This window comes from Prinia subflava, chromosome 9, assembly GCF_021018805.1.
Source record: "Prinia subflava isolate CZ2003 ecotype Zambia chromosome 9, Cam_Psub_1.2, whole genome shotgun sequence".
NCBI classification, from domain to species: domain Eukaryota; kingdom Metazoa; phylum Chordata; class Aves; order Passeriformes; family Cisticolidae; genus Prinia; species Prinia subflava.
Genome location: NC_086255.1, coordinates 31,467,940 through 31,486,225, shown reverse-complemented (window position 1 = coordinate 31,486,225; position 18,286 = coordinate 31,467,940). Strand labels below are relative to the sequence as shown.

At 48.9% G+C, this 18,286-nt stretch overlaps 1 protein-coding gene across 2 annotated transcripts in view; it reads left to right on the top strand.

Moving 5' to 3' along the window:
• PRKG1 (protein kinase cGMP-dependent 1) overlaps positions 1-18,286 on the top strand; it is a 373,799-nt gene that overhangs the window by 238,047 nt on the left and 117,466 nt on the right. The window lies entirely within an intron of this gene.

Sequence of the window (18,286 nt, the reverse complement as noted above, 5' to 3'; positions counted from 1 at the left end):
GTGGACAGTGTGCAGCCATTAGATAATCACGGGTATTTCAGAGCTTGTCCTCGTGTCTGACACTTTTCATAAAAAGCCATTTATTCCCCTATCCAGCCTGTTTTCAGACAGACAGAGCCTATTCTTGTGTCCATTTGCAGGCTCAGGTAACAAATAGATCCCCTCCAAGGCAGCTGACAGTCTCCTCTCCTCAGAGGAGAAGGATTTCAGCAGGGCCAGGAGTTGGCTTGGAAATATTTTGCTTTTTGATCAGGCCTAGTAAAGAGCTCTCCATACAGGGGCAGAAATGCAGCTGGAGGTTTCCAAGCCCCGTTTCCTTTTGCCTGGCTCATAATCACATCGGCTCCAGTGTGATAAGAGGATTATTGTCTTTGTCATTGGGATTGTTTCTCAAATGAGGGAGGAACCTGAGCATTTCTTGACAGGTTGGAGGCTGAACTTCAGCTTCTCTGTCGTGTTTCTCCATCTCTTCTAAGAAGAAACGCCTGAATTTCCCTGCAGTGTCCTGGGCTGCATCTTATTAGCCATGGAAGTCTGTGGAAGTAGAAGTGCTCCTAGGGGAATGTTGGGTCTGCTGGGGTCAGAGATGCCTTTGGGTGGTGTTTGTTGGGATTTCTTCTCCTTGCAAAATTGTTCATTGTCTTTGTTTTATAATGGAACACCAGCTGAGGTCTCCAGTATAATATTTTAGAGAATTCCAAAAGAAACTGGGCTAAAATACTGGCTGTGTTAAAATCCATGTCATGTTAGGGAGAGAAAGTCATGGGAAAAGGGCCTTTTTCTGCACAGCTGGTGGAAAAGTTTGAGCACAGCCTATTTACGAGAAGGATGTCTCAGTGTTGGTGTTTGAAAACTCTGTCTGCAAACTGCCTTTGGAGCCTAATGAAAACTCTGGAGTCTGCCTGCAAATCCACAATGCCAAGCAAAGCCTTCAGGAGGAGCGTTAATTTGATGGAAAACACAGCTTTGGGGCTGAATAAATCATTGAGAGACTGTTTCAGAAATGAAAAATTCCATCTCTCTGGGTGCTGGATTCCTTGCAGGATGAAGAGGCTCTGAGGAAGAGGGTGGTGCTGGTTTGGGGTCAGACAGGCTGGGGACACTTGCCTGCAGCACTTGGAAGCTAAGGATGGATGCATGGATGATTAAATGGGCTGGGATTTGGCAGGGCTGGCAGGCCTGGAGAGGGGTGATTAACTTTGATGTTTAACTGGTGCCAGGGAAAGCAGAGGGTGGTGGGGTTGATGTGAGGCAGATGCTCCATGTCTCCTCTCATGCTGCTCAAGGCTGCACCTCTAGGGCTCTGTCCAGTTCTGGGCCCCCTCAGCCCCTCCTGGGGCTCCAGCCCCTTCCCCAGCTCCGTTCCCTTCCCTGGACACGCTCCAGCCCTTTGTCATGAGGAGTCCAAAATGAAACTCCCAAGGGATGCACTTGAGGGCCTCGCAGTGCCGCAGGGCCCAGAGTGAATGTTCAAGGTTTGAGGAGTTTCTCAGCTGTCCCTTCTGGCTGGTCCCTGAATCCCTGCCCATGATTATGGCATTCCCAAAGTCCCCAAGCCTCAGGTTTGAGCGGAGGTAGAAAACCTCAGATCCTGGCAGGAATTGCAGTGTCCATAAATACTCAGTAGTTAACTTGGAGTCCTCCTATTTTCGTGAAGGATTCATTGGAGTTTCAATTGGCTGTGAAGCTCTTTAGGATTTCCTGAGTGGGTTTTTAGTACAGACCCAGCGTTTTGCACATCCAGAACTTCAGCCTTGCTGGGAACAGCCTCTGCCACGGCTGCCTTCTCCTGGCACCAATTCCCAGAGAGTTCTGTGGTGGTGGCTAAAAACACCCTTTGGGTTCTGTTAGAAAGGGGGATTTAGAAACACAGCTCTGCAGTGAATTCCCTGGCCTGAAACATGGGTGCAAGTTGAACTGCCATGGCTGGGGAAGAGAGGAAAACTTGGGATAACTGGAATTGTGCCTGCAGAGTAACAGAGTGCTTGGGTGGTGGGAATTCTTTCAAGAAATAAGTGACCATGGGAAAAGGGAAATATCAGCAACTCCTTCACTGGCCATGGCCACCTTCTTGTCATGGGCTCAGTAAAAAACCCCGTGGCAAAAGCCAAGGAAAGGCGTCAGTCCTTCACATGGTCTAATTGGTGGTAATTAGCTGGAAATCAGAAAGCTCCAGTGCAGATTTGGTGCTGTCACTTAAATCCACTTAGATTAGTGAGAGGTGGGTTTTTCTCCCTGCTGGAAAAGGCTGGCTGGGAATTTTGGAGAGGAGCACGGTGAATAACCCAGCTCAGCAGCGTGGTTTGTAGTCCAACACTCATATCCAAGGCTGCAGCCTTCATTCCATCTTTCCTTAGGGATGGCTGGCAGTTATCCCATTGCCCAGCTGACCCAGCGGTGGGTGAGCAGCAAAGTGATGGAAAAATGGAAATCCATGGGCCACTTGTCCCTGAAACTTATTTTATTTTGAATTTTATTATGACAAAGCATCATGAAAAATGCATTTCAATAAGAACAAAGATTTCATCAGGAGTCTGTTGAGCTGTCACTTCAGTTAACTCTTAGCAAACACAGAGCCCTTGAGACGTGGGATGAGGATGGTGTGATCCTGTTTGGCTGATTGGAATCCTCTGGGGAGGGAGACGTGGCCAAGCCTCTGTTTGTTCAGGCAAAACCTAAATAGCACAGGCTGGCTCTGAGGAGCTTTGAAATGAAGGGAATTATTGCTTCCCCTGCAGAGGGAGTGTAAAATACATGAATTCACACAGACCCTTCTGACAGAGGGATTTTAGTGTTTGTCAGTGATCTGGGTGAAACAGTTGCTGAGTGCAGCCAAATCATGGCCCGTATACAAACCAAACAAACCCCCAAATCAAGAGGAAAAATAGGGGACAGTCTTTGGATCCAGTTTCAGTGCAGGACTCAGGAGTGCATCTGCACTGTGAGGTATGTGAGAGTCTGAAGGCCAAACTAAGCAAAGATCCGGGCACAATTCCAAACTGGAAGCTCATTAACTCCAGCCCTGTATTGGCTTGACCTCATGCTTGACCTCATGCAGGGATGTGCATGAGGACACTCCTGGACACTCCTTGGCAGGGCATTGGGAGCTAATTTTGGCCTTGACATTACAGAATGATGCTGCTGGAGACAAAGCTGTGGTGCAGGAAGAGGCTGCTTCGCTGTTTGGGTGCGGCACGAGGTGTGAGGGAAATGCTGTGACAATATTCCCTAACATTCTTGGGATAACAGCCATGATTCACGAGGAAATGGGATAGTTCCTGTGTTTAGGTTGTATTTAGGTTGGATCTCTGCAGAATGGGCAGGCTGGAGGATGTGTAAATGTGGGATTAATGCAGTGGGTTGCTGTCTATACAATTTATATCCTGCCTGTTGCTGTCTTGGAATTGTTTGTTTTGCACGCCTGCAGCTTGGTGAGCTCATCAATGCCTAATCTGGCAGGTAAAGCAAGAAATTTGGCTTAAACAAGTATTTTAAATGATTCCTAGGGGGATTTAGGGAGCTTTTCCTCTTTCTTTGCTCACAGTGGCAGGTTCTTTCCTGGTGTTTTCCTGGAGAAAACCTCTACGACCATCTGCAGTTTCTGGTGGAGCTAAGGGAGGGTGTCAAATCATTCCCGATTGAGGTTTTCCCTCTCAGAGTTTAATTATCTGCTTTTAGTTACCTGCTCTCTCCTAATTGCACTGGGGTTATCTCTGGGCAGTGTCAGAGTTGCACCCAGCTGGGTGAGAGCAGTGAGGACGTGGTTTTAGAGGTTTTAGGATGTGTTTTAGAGGATGAGGGATAGTGGTGCCTCCTCTCTGGCCACCTCCTGGGGTGGCTTTTGTGTCCCTCTGTGATCTACATCATTCCCAATATTGCACCTGCCCCCTGGAATTTCAGACAAGGTGAGTGGGAAGTGAAGGTGATTTGATTTATTCTCTTCCTTAAATAACCCAGGGCATGAAATTGGACTTGGATTTAAAAAGGCAACCCCCCCCTACGCCCAGTTTGCAGTTTGTTCTGGCATGAAGCAGTAGCCTTTACCAGGAAGAAACTCCACAGGGAATGTTGTAAAGGTGGGATTTACATCTGTTTCATCCAAAAGCTATCCTTTCCAAACCAAAACCAACCCGTATTTTCATTAAAGCTCACCAAGAGTTGCTCAGGAAAGCCAGGAATATTTGTTTCAATATTTATTACAACAGAGTCGAGCAGTTTCGACCACTCCAAAACCACTCCTGGCTGCTCCCAGTTTGCCACATGGATTTGTTTGGAAGATGTACAAATTGGGTCAATTCTTGTTTCTGTGCTTGAAGATTAGAAACAGTTCTGTGTGTGCACATCCCCAATCATCCCTCCAGAGTGAAGTACACATCCTTCACCTGATAATTGTTGTGTTTTGTCTCACGGAGCCCAGGAACGAGGCACAGAGCCTTTATGTGATTACAGAGAGCTGTTTAGATGTGCATCTCATTATGTGCCACGCAGGCTGCCTTCCCCACACAAGCAGCGCCTTTCCCCTCATGAAGATACAGAAATATTGATCTAAAGATAGGCAATAATTAGCACTAAAGAAGATGTTACAGAAAGTAGCCCCTGGCACTGTCAATAGGGGATCTTGTTTCAGAAGCGGTTGTTGAGCATGAAATCCCCGCTGAGTAAAATGAACTGATTTTGATCACTAAATGTCCACAGATTATAAATTTGGTGAATTGATTATTTATTCTTTTGTGGCCCTAACCCCAGTGGCTCTCGTTGTGTCACAGAAAATTCTCAGTGATGGGAGCCACCGGGCCTGGGGCAGGAGTTTGGTTCAGGAGCTGAGCAGGACACGGGAAAGGCTTTAAATCATTTTTCCCCTTTATTGAATGGGAAGAGTTATATTGGTGTTTTGAGGAAAACAGGGAATGTGGCTCCTCTTTGGGAGCTTCCAACTGAACTCAGACTGGGAAGAAGTGCAGGAATCTTCACCAAGTGGAGAGGAATGGAGCTCTGCCCTTTTTTCCATCTGTTTTGAGCCAGAAATCTGGGACTCATGTCTGGGAGTTCAAGTTCTTTTCTCACTCTTGAACTGCCCTCTACCTGCTGCTCAGGGTGGAATGGCTGGAATCCCTGGAAATGCCCAAGGCCAGGTTGGACTTCGGGATTTGGAGCAGCCTGGGACAGTGGGAGGTGTCCCTGCCCATGGCAGGGGTGGCCCTGGATGGGCTTTGAGGTTCCTCCCAGCCCAAACCATTCCATGGATTTCTGATTCCGTGACCAAGGCTGGACCCCAGGACTGTGGTAACCAAAGTCAGTCAGTTCTGAGGTGGGAAATGAAGGAATTTGTAGTAGTTCCCTCCTATGAAAAATTAATCTGTGTGAGCAAAAGATGGGTTTTAATTTCGGCATCTGGACTCAATTTGGAGAACCCTCCCGGGAATCTGGAGAAGAGTTAATGACTCACAATGTGCTTAATTACCTGTGAAGTTACTTTGTGCTGAGCAGACAGAAAGCAGAAGTTGGGCAGAGTGCGATGAAAGTTCTTTAGACGAAACAAAAAAGAAAGAAGAGGGGAAGAAGCGCTGTGGTTCCACAGGTGTCAATGACAAGTCCAGAAAAAAAAGGTGGGTTTGTATAGAATCATAGAATCCCAGAAAGAATTTAGATGGAATTTAAAGCCCATCCAGTCCCACCCCTGCCACGGGGAGGGATTTCTTCCACTGTCCCAGGCTGCTCCAAGCCCCAGAGTCCAGCCTGGCCTTGGGCACTGCCAGGGATCCAGGGGCAGCCACAGCTGCTCTGGGCACCCTGTGCCAGGGTAGCTTTGGTTTGTTTTTATTTCAGGGAGTTAATTCTGCTTTGACACAGGAGCCACGCTGTTGTTAATACTGGTACAAATGCCATTTCTGAAGCAAGGCTTAGTCATGCTACTAATGGGAGCATTTTCTCTTCAGCACCTTTAAAAGTTCACTAAATGGTGCCATTTGTACTCCAGTATCTTAATGTTTTTATGTTCAGGCAGAGACCGGTCTGGTTCTCCTGCACTGAGTCCATTTGCACATCATAATGATCATTTTATGCATTTGTCCTCTCCTTGCATGGGATGAATTTTTAATGTGCAGGCAGAGGGTGACATTTTTATTGCTTTTACGGGCATCAGGAATGCATTTTAAATTCAATTATGTACTGTCTCTGGCAATACCACACAAGTGACTTGCCAATAAATACATCTCGTGGATTACTGGAAACTAACAGGGACAGTAATCACTGGAGTGACTTCACTGGGCCAATTTCTGTCACTCCAAAAAATACAAGTTAATGTATATTAGGAGGAATAATTCAAGTTTCATATAGACACTGATAAACCAGCATAATTATTTCTGGAAGGAGATGAGAAGAGTTTCTGTAGCTCAACAGAGATGAACTCACTGGGTGCCCCAGCAGCTCGATATGCAATTAGAAATCAGTCTTTTAAAGGGTAGGGGAAGTCAGAAAAGGGCACTCCATGCACTGAACACGGGCTCAAAGAACTGGCAGGATTTGTGCTGTTGAATTGAGCAGGAGATGAAGACAAATCAGGTTTAGGCTGAAGTGTCCTCAGAGGGATGGTAAAAAATCCTGAAGTTGTTAATAATTGAGCAAATTCCAGCTGACCTGCCGTGAATCACTGTTCTGTTAAGCTGCTGACAAGGAGGGGGAGCAGAACCAGCTGGCCAGAGCACGCCAGGAATCAATCAGAATCTGGTTTAACAAGAAAATCCAAACTGCTGGAAAATGGGGAAGGTAAAATATGAAGTGAATTGGGATCTGTGAGTGCAGGCACACACACATCTGTGGGCACGGGATTCGTAATGCTTTGTGGGGAGATAAAGGGTGGTATTGAAAATAAAACAATGCCACTTGAAACAAGTAAATTCAGTGTAAGTCCTTATCCAGGGGAGGTAAATGCAGGAGGAACCAGCATTTGCTTCCAGGGCACGGAATGATGGAGCGGTTCATGTTTGCAGGGATCACCTGCTCCAGACCCTCCTTTAAAACAGCTGAGCTTCAGCTGATGCCACCAGCACCCCAGAGAAACCTGGAGGGAGCAGATGCCCTGTCCAACACAGCCTCTACTCCTCTGCAGCTGTAGCATGGGAGATGCTCAGCAGCTCCTGGATCCTCTGAGGAAACCAGGATTGCAACCCCTGACCTGGATTTTCCTGTCCGGGCTAATGGGATTTACCCTTCCAAACAACACCAGGAACCAGGAGCTTCTGTTCCCCTGTGTTTTGGTTTCCAGGTTCAGCTGATGTTTCAGTAAATCTCAGCCCTTCACAAAGTGTTCCCAGCACTGTCTCTGTGAGGTTCTAGATCTCAGGGACAGTGGATAAGGGACAATGGATAAGGGACAATGGATAAGGGACAATGGATAAAGGACAGTGTCCCTGAGCCTCCGAGCTCCACTACAGCCCCCACTGCATTTTGATTGGAGAAAGGTGCTGCACCTCTTGATTGGAAATACCCAGCCTTGTGTCCCTGGCTCCCTCATGGACAGAGCTCTGCCCCACATGGTGCTCTTCCAGTCCTTTCCTTAGTGCTGGAAATGAGGGAATGAGACAAAAAGCTCAGTTTTGTAAGTGGGATTTCTAAATCCGCTGGACTTTGCCCTTCTTCATCTGTGGGTGATCTTTGTCACCTGATCTTCCTCCCATGTGGGTAATAACCACTCTGAATCCATATTAGGTGACAAATGTGTTATTCCAGTGATACTTAATGGCATTTTGGGGGGATGTTATTGGGAACAACCTGGCTGCTGTGTTCTAAATCAATCCTTGTGTCCTCACCCTGGTGCTCCTGCCCTGATCTCCGTGCCTGGTCCAAAAATGAGCTGTTCAACACATGTGGGCCATTAAAGGGAGTTTTGTTAGACATCAATCACCCCAGAGGAGTAAACTGAGTCATCTGCAAACGTGTGGAATGATCATCAATAAATGAGGAATGACAGAGAACCAGGAATGGATTTATGGAAATGCTTTCAACACCGGTTGCTGGCTCCTTTTAACAGTATTTTGATATCTGTCAATGAGTCAGATTTTAATCTGAAGTGTTTCCTTCTAAACACATTGAATGGTGGTTTTAATCAAGATGAAATGTGGCCTTGCATAAATCAATGTACAGAAAATAAAATCTGCAAGCCAGCCATAATTGTATCACGATGATCTTCTTTCAATGAAAAAATGAAATAAAATAAGGCTGACTGGCATAAATTGTATTTTAAAATCATTTTTGAATGGTGGTGAAGCCACTGTTGGATGAGGATGGGCTCTGGGAATAGCCAGGCTCTTGGATGCTGCTCTGGGAAAAGAGTCAGGGCAGGATATCCTGGATTACAGGGCTCAGGGCAAAAACTCAGCACCAAAACTGGGTTGATTAGTTTTGGACCCATCATCCCTGTCCTTTCCCCATCCCTGACCTCCTCATGGGCTAATTTGGGGTCAGGTTTCCCTTCTGTTTGCTTCACGTCTGCCACAGAAATCCTGGAATTCTGTCCTGCTTTTTATTGTTTCTCTGTCCAAATATCACCCAGTGAGCCCACAGATATTCCCAACCACTCCCTTTTCAAGATTTCCTTCATCACTTTTGGACCAGGTCAAGAGGAAAAGGTTTGGAGGTTCACGGGCCGAGGGAATGATGGAGCAGGATGGGATACAGAGACAACCCTGTCACATCCTGACCTTTTGTCATCTGTTGAACAGCAATTAATTAAACAAATTGGTGGAATTGAGTGAAGCTGTTATGTTGCAGTGGAGAAAATAATGAAAAGAGAAAACGCTGGAGAGAGCAAAATGAAACATCTGTTGGGATTCAAGCGGGGACAGATCCAATGTGTGTTGGATCCAAAAGAAAAGTCCCCAGGAATTTCCCTCTAACGGCAGGACAGGGGCTGTTCCATGGACCAAGTGACCCATGGCTGGTCAGTCTTGCTGGTGACCACTGACCAGAAGGTTCGTCCCCTTTTCCAAACTGCTTTGGACCTGGAATGTTGCATTTTCCCCTCATGGATCATCCAAACCTCAGATGCTCCAGTTGGAAGCTTGAGTGTCCTGCTCCCAGCTGGACTGGGATGAGCCTGGGTGTAGGATCAAGAATTGAGGGTTGGATTTGGGATCATTGGCCCCAGATGGGAGATCTGTGCTGGGAGAAAAAGCCAGGACTAGGATGAGCCTGGATGTAGGAACAAGATTTGGCATTGGTTTTGGGATCACAGCCCCGATGGGCTGTGCTGGGAGAGAATATCAGGACTGGGATGAGCCAGTAGGATCAGGAATTGAGGGTTGGATTTGGGATCACCAGCCTGGGAGAGGAAGCTGTGAGGGTTTGACAGCAGCAGAACAGAACTGTGTGGAATTACTGCAGTTGGCTTCCCAGCACAGAGGGTTTTTTTGTTTATTTTGGATTTTTTATTGCCCATTATGCTGCTCGCCTGTCTCTAATATTCCAAGATTATGTTTTCATAAACAATTGTATTTTCGAGCCGTGTGTGCAATCTGTCAGGCTTTATTTGATTATTTCTCCAATACATCCCAGGCCCCTTGAAAATCCTCAACCTTTAATTCATTTTCAGCTGCGGAGGCTTGGCTGTGCATAGGAAATTTTGGTCTCCAGGATGTAAAGGGAGAATTAACAGCGGTGTAAAGTCTGGGATTAAATCATCCTTCTCCTTTCTGTAATTTAATAAAAGGCTCAGCCTTATCCTGGAGCAAGGGATATCCCAGCTATGGCTTTAGAGGTCCTTTAAAGGTATTTGGGATTCTGTGCAGGTAATACATCACGAGGAAAGGGGTTTTGTCCATTCATGGGTTGGGATCACAGAATTGGGCTGCTTGGGATGTCCTGGGGGTCTTGCTGGGGATCCCTGGGGTTGGCACAGCACTGCTTGTTAGTGGGAAGGTCTCAAATGCCTCTGAGGTGGATTTTTGTGGAAAATCATCCCAGTGTGGTTGTGCTGGGTTCTCACCATGAAAGGAACAAAATTCTTTGTATTTTGGTACCATTTTTGTGGCTTATTTCTCTGGGGTAACGAAGTCATTCTTGGAAGTCTCTTCTTGTCAGTGATCTCAGAAGAGATCCTCTGGTGTTCACCCAGAAGGGATTTTTTTGAGTTGTCCCACCATAAATCACCTCATATGTATCAGCCAGAGTAAAGAGCTCAAGGTTGCTCCCAAACCCGGTCTGGGATTTGGTGATGCTGCCAACCACGGGGTCACCCCTGCTAACTCCCAACCTAGGAATGTGTTGGGCAGGAGATCTATGTTTTTAAATCCTTCTTATAGTAACTTATAGTAACAACAACAAAAAAGGTAAATATTCACGTGTTTTAAAGCTTTGTGAATTGTGGAGATTCACTCAATACCTGTGTCAGGGAGCAATTAAAAAAAAAATTATTACACAAGGTCCCAGGCTGGGTGAGGCTGCAGGGAGCTCAGCGGGCACCTGGTGCCCCCTCCCTGCTCCAGCAGGGCCATCCCAGAGCACAGGGCACAGCACTGTGTGCACAGAGCTGTGCAGCAGCCCCAGGGAGGAGCCCCCAGGCTGTGTGGACAATGTGCTCAGGGCTGGGCACTGCCCAGGGAAGAAGTTGTGCCTCGTGTGCAGGGGGAATTGCTGGGCTCAGGCCCTGCCCGTGGCTCTGGGGCCATTGCTGGGCCCCCGCAGCAGAGCCTGGGCCCTGCTGGGAGCCCTCCGTGCACACAGGGACACCCAGGGCTGAGGGCCCCTCTCAGCTGGGGCTCCTCTCCAGGCTGAGCAGCCCCAGCTCCCTCAGCCTTTCCTGGGCACCCCCATGCTCCAGGCCCTTCCTCAGCTGCGCAGCCTCCGCTGGCCCCGCTCCAGGAGCTCCCTGGCCCTTCCAGGTCCCTGTGCTTTGGGGAAATTGCCCAGGAGAAGCCGGTGAAAAGCCAGTGATTCAGAGGATGTTAAAAACATTTACGGCTTGTCTTTCTCTTGGATACATGTAATTCTGAAGGCAGAAAATGATGGTGATCTCTGTGATGTGTTCATTTGAGTGGGGTGGCTGAAAGGAGGACGCAGCGTTCCAGCAGCAAACAGGGCTGTGCTTGGAAAGGGTCTCAGTGGCTCCATGAAAAAGAGATGATTATGGTGCTGTCAAGTGCAGCAGAGATCTCTTAGACACAGGACTCCTGCCTTCATTCGATCTTGGATATGATGTAAATACCCAATTTGGAGGAAAAAAGAGAAAACAGAGCGTGCATGCAAATGCCACTTGTCCCTTATTCACAGTCACTGTGATTTTGACATATTGACCAGTGCTTAGGATCTCTTTTGAGGGCACACCATGAGAATCAGTCCCAAAAATCTTTTGTTTTCTACTTTGCGTGAGGTAATGGTCTTTGTTGGACTTCATCTTGGTGCTCCAGGGTTGCAAGGCCAGGCTGGACTTTGGGGCTTGGAGCAGCCTGGGACAGTGGAAGGTGCCCCTGCCATGGCAGGGGGTGGCACTGGATGAGCTTTGAGGTCCCTCCCAACCCAAACTATCCTGGGATTCTGTGGTTCAATCAAGAAGCAGAAAATGTACTTGGTGCACCCATTTTAGGTCTGTCCAGACGCTGAAGGGTGAGGTTTCATTTCCCATGAAACACCACAGACAAAGGGGAAAAAATACAGGAGAGCAACTCCTAGACAGCAAACTGTTTTGAAGAGATAATTACAGTGCAAGCCAAAGACAGTTTAATTTCAGCTGTATTGCGAATGCAGGATCATAAAAGTCAGTGTTCAGGGCTGTGAGGCTTTGCATGACAGCTTTTATCTTTAATCACCAGTGTATTTATATCAAACACAGTGTGGCCAGATGGACCAGGGCAGTGATTGTCCCTCTGGTCTGGCCCTGCTGAGGGACTCGAGGGCTGTGTCCAGTTCTGTCCCTCCAGCCAGAGAGCCCTGGAGGGGCTGGAGCGTGTCCAGGGCAGGGAAGGGAGCTGGGGAAGGGGCTGGAGCCCCAGGAGAGGCTGAGGGAGCTGGGAAAGGGCTGAGCCTGGAGAAAAGGAGGCTCAGGGGGGACCTTGTGGCTCTGCACAGCTCCTGACAGGAGGGGACAGCCAGGGGGGGTCGGGCTGTGCTCCCAGGGAACAGGGACAGGACAAGGGCAAACGGCCTCAGGCTGGGCCAGGGGAGGCTCAGCTTGGGCAGCAGCAGGAATTTGTGCATGGAAAGGGAGCTCAGGCCTTGGCAGGGGCTGCCCAGGGAGGGTTGCAGTGCCCATGGCTGGAGGTGTCCAAGGAAGGGCTGGAGGTGGCCCTGAGTGCTCTGGGCTGGGGACAAGGTGGGCATTGGGCACAGCTGGGACTGCCTGGGCTGGGAGGGATTTTCCAGCCTCAGTGACCCTGGGATCCTGTGATACAACAGAGTTGGAAAAGCTGGGTGAGTTGGAAGGTAGAAACGTTCTGCTTTGGGACTGCAGGTAGAATTTGATTAGCAGATATGAAGAAATGCCACCTGCTAGATCCAGAATCACCCCAGAACATCCTCCAAGGATTCCAGCAGGAGCAGGTTCCCTCTCTGAGGTGGCCCAGGAGCAGCAGAGTGAATCCTGTGCCTTGACTTGAGCAACCAGGACTGTGCCTGCCCAGACTTCACTGGGGTTCCCGGGGTGGCTGCTGCTTCTGCCGAGCCTTTGTACTCTTAGGGAGCAATTGCCCTTTTCAAGATGAATCATCCTGGGTGAATTCATGTGCAGTGGGAGGAGGGGGTTCACATACCTGCTAATTACTCTCCCTCCCTCTCATGCTGACAGCAACAATGGAACTTTTCTTTGAAATCAGTCCCGTCTCCCCAGTGGCTGCCAAAGGAGATGCAGTAGGAGGCTCTGGGATAATGAACCCCTGTCAGGGAGAGGCAGGGAGTGACAGGAGCAAGGCAAAATACTCCTCCAGAGTTCCTGATCTGCCTGTTGAACACAAACACAGCCTGGGCCCAAAGAAGGTCCCTGGAAATGTTCAGGAACCACAGAGGTGGGCAGGGATATGGGTTCGTGATGGACACGGCAGTGTTGGACTCTGCTCCTGGAGCTCTTTCCAGCCTTAGAGATTCTGATCCTTTTGAGATCATTTCACCTTCTCCTCAGGGACACTGAGAGTCCTGGTCTCGTGATGTCAGCAGATCCTTGGCATCCTTGGTATCCTTTCAGCACAAGAGGAAAAAATGCAGTTCTTAGCACTTGCTTTACCTCAGTACTTGCTCATCAGGGATAAGATCAGTTCTGCTTCTCTCCCATTTTCCTGTGTGTAGTAGGGCTTAGGATATAACCAGATCCCTGAAAACAAATGTCTCACAACCTCCTTTCAGCATTTTATTTCCCTGATAAGGGCTGTGTAATGAGTGGCAGAGCATTCAAACTGTGGCTGTTCCATTTTCACCCTCTCCAAAGTGAGTAATTGTGAATTGTTTGCTTTCTGTGTGGCTTTAGCACAGCAGATAAATCATCTGCAGCACCTGCAGAGCAGATCTGTTGTCTCTTCCTGAGACTTCTGCTCCATGATGTGCTTTCAAGGCCAAGCCAAATTGAAATTAATGGGAATGTGAGTGGCTGTCACCCTCCCTGTCACCCACCCTCACAGCCAGAGAGTCCTGGAGGGGCTGGAGCATGTCCAGGGAAGAGAAACTGAGCTGGGGAAGGGTTCAGGCAGGACAGCAGCAGGAATTTGTGCATGGAAAGGGAGCTCAGGCCTTGGCAGGGGCTGCCCAGGGAGGGTTGGAGTGCCCATGGCTGGAGGTGTCCAAGGAAGGGCTGGAGGTGGCACTGAGTGCCCTGGGCTGGGGACAGGGTGGGCATCGGGCACAGCTGGGACTGCCTGGGCTCGGAGAGATTTTCCAGCCTCAGGGATTCCATGAATCCAAGCAAAGCATTTGGGAAATTGCTACAGGAAAACCAGCCTCGACTTAGCAATTACCTGTGTGACTGGGGAAGGAGTGAGATTTTTGGAGAAATAGAAACCTTTCTTGAAATTAATTTCTCCCACTTCTCTTGTGGGTATTATAAATTACAATAACCAGCAGTTGATCCTCCACGTAATATTTATTAATCTGACAGAAAAGAGGAATTATCTTTTGATGCAGCAGTTTGCAACACAAAAGGAATGTACCTGTGATGGTGGGCAGGCCCTGGCACAGGGTGCCCAGAGCAGCTGTGGCTGCCCCTGGATCCCTGGCAGTGCCCAAGGCCAGGCTGGATGGGGCTTGGAGCAGCCTGGGACAGTGGCAGGTGTCCCTGGCCATTGCAGGGGTGGCACAGGGTGGGCTTTGAGGTCCCTTCCAACCCCAGTCACTCTGTGAAATTATGCCAGGACCACAATCCCAATGGAGCCAGCATTCCCTCCTGACACAACTGGGAGCCCAGTGGGAGGCTGCCTGAATAGCTTGAGTTGTCCAGAGCACCATCTATTTGTGATATCTCAAATCAAGGATCAGCTCGGGCCGATCAGATGGAACCTCAGCTCTTTTGGAGCTGAGACAGAGCTCTAGGAGCATCCCAAGTGTGCTAAGGAAGGACATTTGCGGTTTTCAGCCTTCATTCCAGTTGGGTACCAAAAAAGACGTTTCAGGGAACTCAGCCTTGATTTCCTTTTACTGGAGTGTTGGAGTTTGGAGCTCTGCTTTCCCAGGGCACAGAGCAGTGACAACAGCTGCAGTTGTGATGGTGCCAAGCAGCAATAAGAGAGGCTTTGTTCCAGGCTTAACCCAGGACAAACATCTGCCACCGCCCTGGAGGAGCACCCTCGCTGAACACCCTTGGAAGGTTTGGAAGGCGTCTGGAAAGGGATTTAGAGAGTAAATGGCTGCTGTTCTCTCCTGGAGGCAGCGCAGAGCCAGGAGCCCTGCGAGCTGTGGTGTGTGGCAGGAGATAAATGTCCTGTCGGCACTGGCAGCACTGCCTCTGAGGCTGCAAACAACGCCTTGGGCCACAGCCAGCACTGCCTGGAAGCCCCTGCTGCTTCCCCCAGGAGCCATCCCGAGGGATGGATCACAGGGATGAATCCAAGCACGCTTAATGCGGATGTGCTTCCACCTGGAAGGTGAGAGCAGCTTGGTGGCTGCATCCCCAGGGATGGAGCCACGGCCTTTCCTGCTTCCTTCGTGTTGGGCATATCCCTGTCCCTCCGTGGGGACAGGGATTCAGTCCGTGGATGTTCTAGCACAGCTGCTTTCCCTGAGCTTGGCAGCTGGTGCTGGGCACGCTGAGCTCTCTGGAAAAACGTGTCACGTTTGGAGCCAGGCGGAATGGCTCCAGACAGGGAAATTCTCCTGGGCCCGGGAGCTGCCATCCCTGCACAATGTTCCGTGGCTGAGCAGTGGGGAATGCAGCCAGGAAAATGTCACCTCTGCTCCTTGCCTTGCTCGCTGCCCGGGGTGGAGGGGCAGGGGGGCTGCAGCGGGTTCCTCAGCTGTTCCCTGCGGGGACAGCCACGCTCTCCTGATAAAACGCTGTTTGTGGGTGGGTTCAAATCATCCAGTTCATTGCATTTGCTGTTAAAGCTCAGATCCCTGGAGCGAGGGATCTGCTTTGCCTCCTTGTCTGCTGCCTCTGTAGGGTAGCCTGGATCCTCTTGTGGATGCTGGGCTGTACTGCCAGCGGATCCTATGGAATAGGCATAAATAATTTGGTATCCCTACTTTTTAACACTCATACCACCCTCAGGAGCTTAGAGGAGCAGAGGGGCTGCAGGTGAGCAGGAGCTCAGTGGTGAACAGCTCCATCCCATCCCCAGCTGGATTCCATACCTCCTCCAGGGAGTGGACTGGGGGCAGGTGGAGAAATGACTCCTCATTTAGTGGAGTAAGAAGCAGCTGGAGAAAGTCCTTAATAAGGAATAGGAGGAGTCCTGTTGTGCTGGAAGAGGTTGGCAAGCTGCTCTTGTTTATTCTGCAATCAAATCACAATCATTAAACTGCAAAGAGCTTCCAAGATCATCAGGTCCAGCTTTTCCTGGGCAAAGTGGGAGATGGTTGTGGAAAAAGAGGAACAGGTGAAGCCCTTCACTTGTGCTGCAGGTAGGGAGAAAAGTCACAAGTTTCAAACTTTGCTGAGGACTTCCAGTGCTGCATACCAGGATATCTGTTTTGCCAGCTGTAGCATTGTTACTGCCTTGAGTGGGTGTTCCAAAATCTTCATTATTGATGGATTTAGGGAGCACTGAGAGGTGAGCTTGTTGGAGAAGGTCTGGGTTTGTTGGACCCTGCTTTGCGGGGCTGATCAATCGTTCCTTGAACAGCTGGAGCAGCGTTTGCTGCGATTTCTTCTACCCTAAACCCATCCCAACTCAAGGGCTGAATGTTTGCCCTCCTGGAGTTCCAGCCTTTTTCACACAGTTGTAGAAAGGGAAATACAATTTTCCTGCCTCTTACTGTGGTGATCAAAGATTCCCTGGGAGGTTTTCTGCTCCCATTTGCCTCCATCCTGTGTGGTTTTCCACTTGGAGCAATTTGCAGCTCAGCTGTTTTCCTCAAGGCTTTCTCTGGAGAGCTGAGGCTCCATTTGCCTTTCATGGCAAGTACCCACCTGGAAATAATCATAGAAATGCTCCTTTTGTACACAAGTCCTTCAATAATCCAGGCAGTTCTTGGAGGGAATGAAGACTCTCTTTTATGAATCCATTTAATATTGTCCTGTGGAGAGCAGAGGGGGATTTTTATTGACCTGGAGAATCAAATCTTGCTCTCTTCTTATCAAAGAAACTCAAATATTTGGCTGTTTTGTCGGTTCTGGCTGTTCAGGGGTATTCTGGCCTGCTGTAAACCTCCCTAAATATGGGATATGAATGGTGTAATTCCATGATGCGTTGGAGTTTGTTTTGTCAACAATTTGCTCTATTGCAGAGTTGAAGTTTTAGGCTTTTCTCATGGTAAGAATTGGAATTTGTTAAGAACTTGGGGCCTATTTCCCTGTTTTTTATGGATTTGGTCTATAATAAATGTCTTTCACTACCTTTCCTTGGATTTCACAGGCATAATTATACAAAAAATACCCTGTTGTGGGTTCCTCCCCTACTTTGGGAGTTTAAGGGTGCAACCACACTAAAATCTGAGCACTTGTCCAGGGCTGTTATCTTCTGCTGTAAGTTCATTCCTCATTTGGGAATGCTGGAATTGATGTAAAGAACTTTTATTTTATGCTTGGGCCTGGCTATCACAGAATTCCTGTCCAGTTGTTTGCTTGCTCCTGTTACAATGTGGGCCCACATCCTCCCAGTAATAAAAGTGCTCCTCCTAAGGAAAAAAAGCTGTTGTTGAGAGCATGACAGGTGATATTTTTTTGCATTTATCTGCCCAGGTTTGTTTTGTTATCATTAAATAGATTCAATTGAAGCTACTCTTTTTTTTTTTTTTTTTTTTTTTAATTAAATAGAAGGGTTAATGATCAAAGAATAATTTCGGTTAGAAAAGACGTTAAAGGTCAAGTCTAGGTGTTCCCTGAGCACTGCTGAGCCCCACACTGATCCACATCCCCACATTCCATGGCTGTTAAACCCTTCCAGGGATGCTGATTCCACCTGGGCAGCCCCTGCCAAGGCCTGAGCTCCCTTTCCATGCACAAATTCCTGCTGCTGGCCAAGCTGAGCCTCCCCTGGCCCAGCCTGAGGCCGTTTGCCCTTGTCCTGTCCCTGTTCCCTGGGAGCACAGCCCGACCCCCCCTGGCTGTCCCCTCCTGTCAGGAGCTGTGCAGAGCCACAAGGTCCCCCCTGAGCCTCCTTTGCTCCTTTAATCCCATCCAGTGCCATGGGCAGGGACACCTCCCACTGTCCCAGGCTGCTCCAAGCCCCATCCAGCCTGGCCTTGGGCACTTCCAGGGATCCAGGGGCAGCCACAGCTGCTCTGGGCTATGGTGTGTATTTGGTTAAATTTCCATTGTGTCTGTGTGTGTCCTTCAGCATCACCTGGGAATATTGATGGGTCTCAGGTTTTTATGGAAAATTGAGGATGAGAAAGCAGAATATTGTAAGTCACAGGCTGGTTGGGGATGGGAGGGACCTCTGGAGGTCCTTTGGTTCAGATTGCCCTGGACCATGTCCTGATGGCTTTGGGGGCTCTCCAAGGAGGACAATTCCACAGCCTGGGTGGGCTGTAAGGCACTGGAGATACAGCCTCAAAGTCAGGACACTCCCTGGAGGTTTGGAGACCCAAACTCGTGTCCCTAAATCCAGCCTGATCTAGGTGCAGTCCTGTGGGCCCTGGGTCGGGGGCTCTTTATGGCATCCCCTTCTCATCCCTGCCTGGCCTGGGCAGCCTTTGCTGAGGGGATTGCTGCCAA